Source organism: Carcharodon carcharias, chromosome 9, assembly GCF_017639515.1.
Source record: "Carcharodon carcharias isolate sCarCar2 chromosome 9, sCarCar2.pri, whole genome shotgun sequence".
NCBI classification, from domain to species: Eukaryota; Metazoa; Chordata; class Chondrichthyes; order Lamniformes; family Lamnidae; genus Carcharodon; species Carcharodon carcharias.
In genome coordinates this window covers 100,176,407-100,185,916 of record NC_054475.1, presented here as the reverse complement: position 1 = coordinate 100,185,916, position 9,510 = coordinate 100,176,407, and the positions used below count along the sequence as shown (strand labels likewise).

General features: G+C 43.6%; 1 protein-coding gene across 1 annotated transcript in view; it reads right to left on the bottom strand.

The window, feature by feature from the left end:
• The window catches only part of LOC121281899 (ecto-NOX disulfide-thiol exchanger 2-like), a 339,103-nt gene that overhangs the window by 235,390 nt on the left and 94,203 nt on the right, over nt 1-9,510 (bottom strand). The window lies entirely within an intron of this gene.

Genomic DNA, 9,510 nt, shown 5'->3' with positions numbered 1-9,510 from the left:
GATCCACTCAGCTCAGTCTACAGCATGAAGCTTTCATTATTTAGCATGCACGTAAACTGTGTTGTACCTTCAACAGGTTAGCATCTGATTTTCATTCTGATTTGCCCTTGAGGTAGTGGTGAGCTGCCACCTTGAACTGCTGCATTCCATGTGGTGCAGGTGCATCCATAGTGCTGCTAGAGTGAGTTCCAGGGTTTTGACCCAGTGACAGTGAAGGAACAGCGATATAATTACAAGTCAGGATGGTGAGTGGCTTGGAGGGAAGCTTGGAGGGAGGTGGTGGTGTTCCCATGTCTCTGCTGCCCTTGTCTACCTGCGGCCCATGGGCTGCACATGGCCCATCAGGGTTCCGAGTGCAGCCCGCAAGACATTCTGTTGAACATTTCCACGCTGGTTTCTGTCTATGTCGTTTTTTTTCCTACTGGTATTACTTTTATAATTAGTTCATGGGATGTGGGTGTTGCCTAATTTCCTTTGTTCAGAGGGCAGTTAAGAATCAACCACATTGCTGTAGGCTGGAGTCACACGTAGGCCAGACTAGGTAAGGACGACAGATTTCCTTCCCTAATGGACATTAGTGAACCAGATGGATTTTTGTGATATCATTAGACTTTCGATTCCAGATTGATTTTTATTGAATTCAAATTCCACCATCTGCCATGGTGGAATTCAAATCCAGGTCTTGAGACCATTACTAGTCTCTGTATTACTAGTCCAGTGACAACACCACTAAGCCACCACCTCCCTGTGGAAGGCCAGCAACTAAGCAGGATGCTTGGAAAATTTGTGGAAATCTGACTATCTTGAATTATCTGCTGTTAGGAATTGATTTAGGAATTAATTTCACTCATACAAACTCTTTTATAGATATCTTCCAAATTTAGGTTATAAGTAAAAGGGAAACATCCAATAATTCAGTGATGCAAGGCCATGGATCAATGGAGCAGCCCCAATTCAAGCCTCAAGAGCAAAAATTACACTTAAAACCAATATAACCTATAATGGGGCACCGATGTAGAATCACAAAGGCTTCTCCAAGTTTTGCAGTAGCTTTGCTTGAGCGGTGGGGAAGCATGGTGGGACGATTGTAATCTCAAAAAAGATCCTGTTTTTCATTGTCATAGTGGGTCATTGCAACCATGCTCCACTGTTTATCTAAGAAAAAATTCCAACGTCACCTCTTCTACCTGTTCCCAAAATGTTCAATTTCTATTGAAAATCTGATCCTAATAATTGTTGTTTTAACTTCCATGACAGTGGTAATAAATTCAATCCTTCTGGTGTGTGCAACAATACAATGAATGCACTAAATTGTGCTAACTAGTCTTGCTATGAGTCACTTCTTTCTGCAGAACAGCAGCCTCGAGTCATATTTGATCAAAAGCTTCAACTAATTTCAAAATTTGTCCCATGGTCAAACCCTTGGAATGGAAATATGCAAAGGAAGTAAAGAAAGGACTTATGGTGGTTTATCAGTCCTTGGGAAATTCCAAAGCGCTTCTCATCCAATGAATTTTTTTCTTAAGATAAGTGACTGATAGTCAAATGCAACAACTAATATGTACACATCATAGGTCCACCACTCTTTCCTTGAGCAGCAGTCCAACCGCTCTATATTCAATACTAACCTCCTGGGTATGTCTGAGCTTGTTCTCATCTGAAAAACTTCTTAACTCTTCCAGGTAAGAGATGTCAATATAGGGACCTCCATGGGTCTCATACGTATAGGGTGTTTTTTTTTCTAGGGATGTGAAATATTCAAGTCCTGTGCTACTCGGACCCCATCCAAGCCTCTTACCTTTGTTACATAAATGACTGCATTGGTGGCACTTCCTGCCTTCGCTCTGATCTGGGAATTTAAAAGTGAACTAAGCTTCCAATTTTCACCCATGCTTCACATTTACATGTGCATCTCAGCTGGTTCTATATTCCCTTCCTGGCTTCCCCCTCTATTTCTGACAGGAGGCTTTGCAAAGATGTTTCTTAAAACCATGGAGTCCTAACAACTAGAATTATGCTCATTCTCATGCTGCCACCCCAAAGACCATCACCATTATCTCTGTGGTAAACTCTGGTGTTGAAATTATCTCTGTGGTAAACTCTGGTGTTGAAAGTGGAGTCAAGTTTTGTCTTCTGGATGATCTGTATAACAAAAGAGATGAACTTTTCAAGGCTGTGATCCAAGAAAATTATTTTGTTTTAACTGTGATTAAAAATGGGGTGGCCATATAAATAGGGCACTTATGTTAATCAAAACAAAAACAGAATTACCTGGAAAAACTCAGCAGGTCTGGCAGCATCGGCGGAGAAGAAAAGAGTTGACGTTTCGAGTCCTCATGACCCTTCGACAGAACTTGAGTTCGAGTCCAAGAAAGAGTTGAAATATAAGCTGGTTTAAGGTGTGTGTGTGGGCAGGGGGGGTGGTGGTGGCGGCGAAGAGAGAGAAGTGGAGGGGGGTGGTGTGGTTGTAGGCAAAAGCAGTGATAGAAGCAGATCATCAAAAGATGTCACAAACAACAGGACAAAAGATCACATAGGTGCTAAAGTTGGTGATATTATCTAAACGAATGTGCTAATTAAGAATGGATGGTAGGGCACTTGTCGGTGGGTTTGTAATGGATATTGGTGGACAGTCTATCACCAGAGATTGAGACAGAGAGGTCAAGGAAGGGAAGGGAAGTGTCAGAGATGGACCACGTGAAAATGATGAAGGGGTGGAGATTTGAAGCAAAATTAATAAATTTTTCCAAGTCCCGATGAGAGACTTAACCAGTTTGATTCACTATGATCTCTTCTGAAAAATTCCATTTAAAGTCATGCCACAAGAGGGGGAGAGAGGGAGGGGAGAGAGAGAGAGGGGGAGAGAGAGAGAGAGGGGGAGAGAGAGAGAGGGGGAGAGAGAGAGAGAGGGGGAGAGAGAGAGAGGGGGAGAGAGAGAGAGGGGGAGAGAGAGAGAGGGGGAGAGGGGGAAAGAGAGAGAGAGGGGGGAGAGAGAGGGGGAGAGGGTGGGGGGGAGAGAGATGGGGGGAGAGAGAGGGGGGGAGAGAGAGGGGGGGAGAGAGAGGGGGGGAGAGAGAGAGGGGGAGAGAGAGCACAAGCATAAACATGCTCATAAATACACTCAAACTGCATAAACAGCCCAATTTTACTCAATGCACAGGAGCCACTTTATACCACCTATATGCTAAGTGAATTGCTCAGATTCCATGGCTAGAGTTTTATTTGCCACAGGCGGGCACGTGCCCAACCCGATTGGGCATAAAATAACGCGCAATGACATCGGGCAAGCATTCCAACGTCATCACATTTGCGCGATATTTCAGTCGGCGGGCACACCACTGATCGCAGCGCGCCTGCCAACAATTAAGAGGCATATTTAGACCATTAATCAAATAAATAAAAGCTGAAAGCTGCCTTTGCATTTTTGAGGAAACCTCATCCACATGCGGGATGAGGTTTCCAACATTCATTAAAAAAAATGTTTTGACAGAATTTGTACTGTGTCTTTGTTCATGTAAGTGAGTCCTATGTGGGGACGTTTTTCACATTTTCAAAATCTTTATTCTTGATTTTAAAATTCTCCAGCTCTGAGGCAGCTCCTTGCCTTCAGGGAGCTTTTGGTGCACACTCACCCGCATATGCGCGACTCTGGCGCTCGCACTCTTCCTGCCTCCATCCTGGCAGCGCCGACCTTCTCGGCAAGCCTTTCACACTGGCTAGCCATTAATTGGCCAGCCAGCATGAAATCGCAGTCGGGTGCCAATGGTGCCCGATGGACCGTCTTTTGGCTGCTCCCGGGCCTGCCCAATGACCCGAAATCCTGTCCCATGAGGTCCCCATGAAACGTGAAATACGATTGCAATGTGCCTTGGGTATTTTGTTGCCTGCATTTTAAATGCCCACCATTCTTATAATGCATGTCTGGTCTTATGAGCAGACCTACGGTAAACAGTAATTTCCTGACAGTAGCTGAGGAGAGCATATCTTCAGTCAGCATACTCAGCGTTTTTTCTTCCAAGCTTCTCTTATTATAGCTGGTGTCCATTTCATCCTGGGTTGAATCCGACTGTATCCAGTGCCAAAATAAATACAAATTGTCTATTAAAATGAAAGTTGATTGAGCAGCATTACAACTTTTCATTCTGATGTCTTGCCTGATATCACCCTTCTCATGGGGCATGTGTCTGCAATTTGACCCCGAGCCAACCATGATTTCAGTTTCCCCACCCATCAGCTTTAAGGATTGGAAGCATCAAACCCCAAAATTCCAGATCATGACAGCTACAGCCATTAAGCAAACACTAAGAATAGACACATTTAACAAATATCATATTCTGTAATTTGTCCAAAGTACTGATATTTAGGACAAAATGAGTTTCTACCCCAGAGATACCAAGAATTTCAGAGCTTTTGAATTAGAGATAAAGTACTGCAATTTCAAGGGCTGCGAGTATAGCTCACAACAGAATTTAAAAGATTACTAGACATAGTTTCATGGTATATTGAAGGGGTATATCGTTTTTATTAATATCAATCGGAACAGATTTATTTTTGTGCATCCCTTACGCAATATTATTCAGAAAAGAGGAATATGTTCAACATCACATTTTCTTCATTCAAAGCAGCTGTCGTGTTCCTCAGGCATGAAAGAGATCTTAAACTATTTAAATCAAAACTTACCTTTTTGCTTCTTTAAAAAGTGGACCTTGCTGAACCAAGATAGCTATTACAGCTCATGACTCAAATCACCAACAGTGCCTCAAAATTTCTAATAGTAGCTACAGGACAAAAGCACAACCCTCACTCTTGTGGAATCTCATACCTCTTATTGTGAGGACACAATACAATCAACGAACCAGGGACCAACGATCCGTCTCCCCAGCCTGGCCCTATAAAAAAGGGGAAGGCACCAAAACTCATTATATCTGCAGAGGTGCTAAATGCCTTCAACTATCTCCTGATGTAAACAATGGATTTTGACGAGAGGCATAGAAATTGCTCGTTAGCCTACAACTGACTAACATGACATAAGCTTCAGCCCTTCGGTAAGTTTTATTACAGTACCAGACTCGCAACTTAGTCATCTGACTAAATTTCAGCCTGCATCAAAGCAGGACTCCATGCAGATCACCAGCCTGCATCAAATCTGAGCCTCCTTGAAGCATGTTTTTCTGGAAGATTCCTGCCATTGCCTGCCAGGCAGATGAACTATACCAACCTCATCTCACTTCTTCATCACTGACTTTAAAGGAATTCTGTAAAATCCTGCTTTAGCTAGCTGAACTGTAGCTCTTTCATGAAGGAACCCCCACTGGGCTCTGATTTTTTTTTGACTCTGGCAATCATGTGAACTGATATCCACATCTTTGGTGCTTTATAAGTTATTCATAGTTGTAAATATGCCTATTTCCTATCTTCTTATTGTGGGCTTGTGTGTGTGTGTGTTTGAAGTTGCGACCGTTTCCCAGATTTGAATGTGTGAATAAATCATGTTTTTGATTTAACCCTGAAAAGAATTTGCTGCGAGTTACTTTAAAAATTGACTTCACAAGCAGAGGGTTTAGGGAAACATGCCACAGCCTATTTCAAAAATTAAATACACCTCTGCTTATGGACAGACAGCATGAAAATAAAGGAGTTCAATTTTGCCTCCCTTCCGTGTCTGTAACCAAGTCAAGAACTATAAAGCTAATTGAAACATTTCTCCATTCTGCAAAGTTCAGTATAACAAAGATTATGATTTTCCCTCAAAATATGGCATTTCAGAAAATAAATAAGTCAGCTTTTTTTTCTTTATGCTACAGGTTGAAGAATCCTGCTTCGAACACCATAAAGTAGGCTTTAAGGTAAAAGCAAAATACTGTGGATGCTGGAAATCTGAAACAAAAACAGAAAATGCTGGAGAAACTCAGCAAGTCTAACAGCATCCGTGGAGAGAAGGAAAAGAGTTAATGTTTTGAGTCCGTATGACTCTTCTTCAGAGATAACGAGAAATAAAATGTGATGAAATATTACTGTGTAAGGAGGAGTGAAGCTGGATAGAAGGCCAGTGATAGGTGGAGGCAAAGGAGAGATTGACAGAGATGTCATGGACAAAAGGGCAAAGGGGTGTTAATGATAGTGGTACTGGCTAAAGGAGGTGCTGATGGTGGCATTAAGATCAGAAGGCAGAATGTGACAATAGCAGGACAAGGGTAAGCACCCTGAAAGAACAACATGAACAAGTGACAGATGGCCCTTGTGGGAACAGTGGTGGGAAAAAGATGGGGATAAAACAATAAATAAAAATGTGTGGATTGCAAATAAAAATTGAAAAGTGAAAAAAAAATTTAAAAAGATGAATATTGGAAAAAGGGGATAAAAAAAGGGGTAAGGATGGAGAAGAGAGTTGATGGTCTGAAGTTGTTGAACTCAGTGTTAAGTCTGGAAGGCTGTAAAGTGCCTAATCGGAAGATGAGGTGCTGTTCCTCCAGTTTGCGTTGAGCTTCACTGGAACATTGCAGCAGGCCAAGGACGGACATGTGGGCATGAGAGCAGGATGGGGTGTTGAAATGGCAAACGACAGGAAGGTCTGGGTCATGCTTGCAGATAGACCGAAGGTGTTCTGCAAAGCGGTCACCCAGTCTGCGTTTGGTCTCCCCAATGTAGAGAAAACCGCATTGGGAGCAGCGAATGCAGCAGGCCAAATTGAAGGAGGTGCAAGGAGTGTTTTGGCCCTTGGACGGTGAGGAGGGAGGAGGTAAAGGGGCAGCTGTTGCACCTTCTGCGATTGCATAGGAAGGTGCCGTGGGAAGGGGATGAGGTGTTGGGGGTAATGGAGGAGTGGACCAGGATGCCCTGGAGGGAAAGGTCCCTACAGAATGCCGACAGGGGGATGAAGGGAAGATGCGTTTGGTGGTGGCATCATGCTGGAGTTAGCAGAAGTGGTGGAGGATGATCCTTTGAATGCAGAGGCTAGTGGGGTGAAAAATGAGGACCAGGAGGACCCTAATATTTGTTTTGGGAGGGTGAGGAATGTGAGAGAGCAGAGGCACAGGAGATGGGTCGGACACAGTTGAGGACCTGGTCAACCACAGTGGTCAACCTCAATTAAGAAAGGAGGAAGAACAAGTCACAAGTGCCATTTTGAAAAGTGGCATCATCAGAACAGATGCTACGGAGGCAAAGGAACTGAGAGAATGGGATGCAGTCCTTACAGGAAGCAGGGTGTGAGGAGCTATAGTCGAGGTAGCTGTGGGAGTCAGTGGGCTTGTAGTGAATATTAGTGGAAAGTCTATTACCAGAAATTGAGACAGAGAGATTAAGGAAGGGAAGGGAAGTGTCAGAGATGAGCCATGTGAAGGTGACAGAAGGGTGGAAATTGGAAGCAAAATGGATAAATTTTTCCAGGTCCTGACGAGAGCATGAAGCGGCACCGAAACAGTCATTGACGTACCAAAAAAGATTTGTGGGAGGGAGGCCCGGGTAGGACAGGAACAAGGAATGTTCCACATACCGCATAAAGAGACAGGCATAACTGGGGCCAGTGCAGGTACCCACAGCCACACCTTTTATTTGGAGGAAGTGAGACAAGTTTAAGGAGAAATCATTCAGTGAGAGAACACGTTCAACCAGACAGAAGAGAGTGGTGGTGGATGGGGATTCCTCTGTTCAAGGAAGAAGCGGAGAGCCCTCAGACCATCCTGGTGGGGGATGGAGGTATAGAGGGATTGGACTTCATGGTGAAGAGGTGGTGGTTAGGGCCAGGGAACTGGAAATTGTTGATATGACGTAGTGTATCAGAGGAATCGCAGATGTAGGTGGGAAGAGACTGGACAAGGGAGAGAGAATAGAGTCAAGATAGGAAGAAATTAGTTCCATGGGGCAGGAATAGGCTGACACCATCAGCTTACCGGGACAGTCCTGTTCGTGAGTTTTGGAGTGGAGGTAGAAGCATGCTGTCCGGGGTTCATCACATTTTACTTCTCTTTAGCTCTGAAGAAGAGTCATATGGACTCAAAATGTTAACTTTTTTTTCTGTCCACAGATGCTGTTAGACCTGCTGAGGTTTCCCAGTATTCTATTTTTGTTGTTGAAGAAGTAGGCTTTGTAGTCTTGAGGATATTAGTAGCAAGTGTTTATTAACAACTCATTAACTATATACATATGTACAGTAGAGGGTACAGGTATGAAGCTGACTTCATACTAGGTCTTTACACATCTGTCCATCTCTAGGCCGACCTTGGCTCAGGGTCATGTGTGGGTGGTACTATGCCCAGTCCCACATTAACCCTGTATGCACCAGACCCTAAAACTACACTTACCCCATGGATATGGAGTGAATTTAGCTTACTTCATCTTATGCATTTATTGTTACATCCTTAAGGCTATTTCAACATTACTGCTTTTATAGCATTAACACAACATTCTCACTACCCCATCTCCCACCTTCAAGTCCTTGAAGTTAGAGGTTCAGGTGGTGTGGAGGCCTTATAACCCTTCCATACCTCATTCACCATTTTGTTGGGAGAGTGGTAGGATCTAGTAGTTCTGGTTCTTGTTGTTGGCTTGCAAGTTAGACAAGCATTTGGGTATTGCTTCATCCATTTGTTCCATTTCTTGATGTTAAGCCATGCCTGGTTGATCTGGTTGATTTGGTGATGCATGGCTGTTGTTACTCGATCATTTTTTGTGGGCGGTCGAAAATGGTATTTGGTGCCTTTTCTTTTTCCATTTGGGCCGTCAGGGAGCTCTGAGGTGGAGGAAGGCTGTTCCTGTGGCAAGATGATTGAGAAGCATGCTCACTTCTGTTTTTTGCTGTTGATGGTGTGAGACTGCTACAAAGTTCCATGCCTTGTGGTCTTGGCATGCTGGCTAGAAGTTGCCATGTGTGCAGTGTTTGGTATGTCTACCAACTGTACCATCATCGTTGGACACAGAGGCTCCTCAATCAGTTGATCGTTTTCTGGTAACACTTCCACCGGAGGTGCTACGGTCATCTCGTGTGCAGTGGGTCAGTGTAACCATTGGGGGCTTTCCAGAATCTGGAATGATGATGGACAAACCCGCTCCGCAAAAAAAGAAGAGAATACATTTTAGTGTTTGAGAATTCAGGACATGCTGGACTGCTGTCTAACGACAGTGGTAGTCTCGGCATCTTCTGCCATCTGGAGGACATCTAGGGCTACACAGGCATCCCTTCTCAGAAGAGAGAAAAGCTGGTCCCAGACAATGTACATCAGCTCAAAGATCTGTTTGTTATCATACCTCAGTGGTTCAAGGATCATGCTAATGACCAGAAGTTGGACTCCCCCTTTTTCCAAAGTCATGGAGAGATATTGTATATAATGTTATTGGATTTTTTAAAAAAATAGAGGTTTAGCCCACGTGTGTGTTAATTGGATTAAAACAAGCTGGTCTGGGTGCTTTGATGTATAGTAGTTTTGAGGTGTAAACAGTAAGGTAAAGGGTGCATTTGCATTTTGTTGAATAAACCATTCAAAGACTAGGAGTGAAACCTTGCACCTAGCT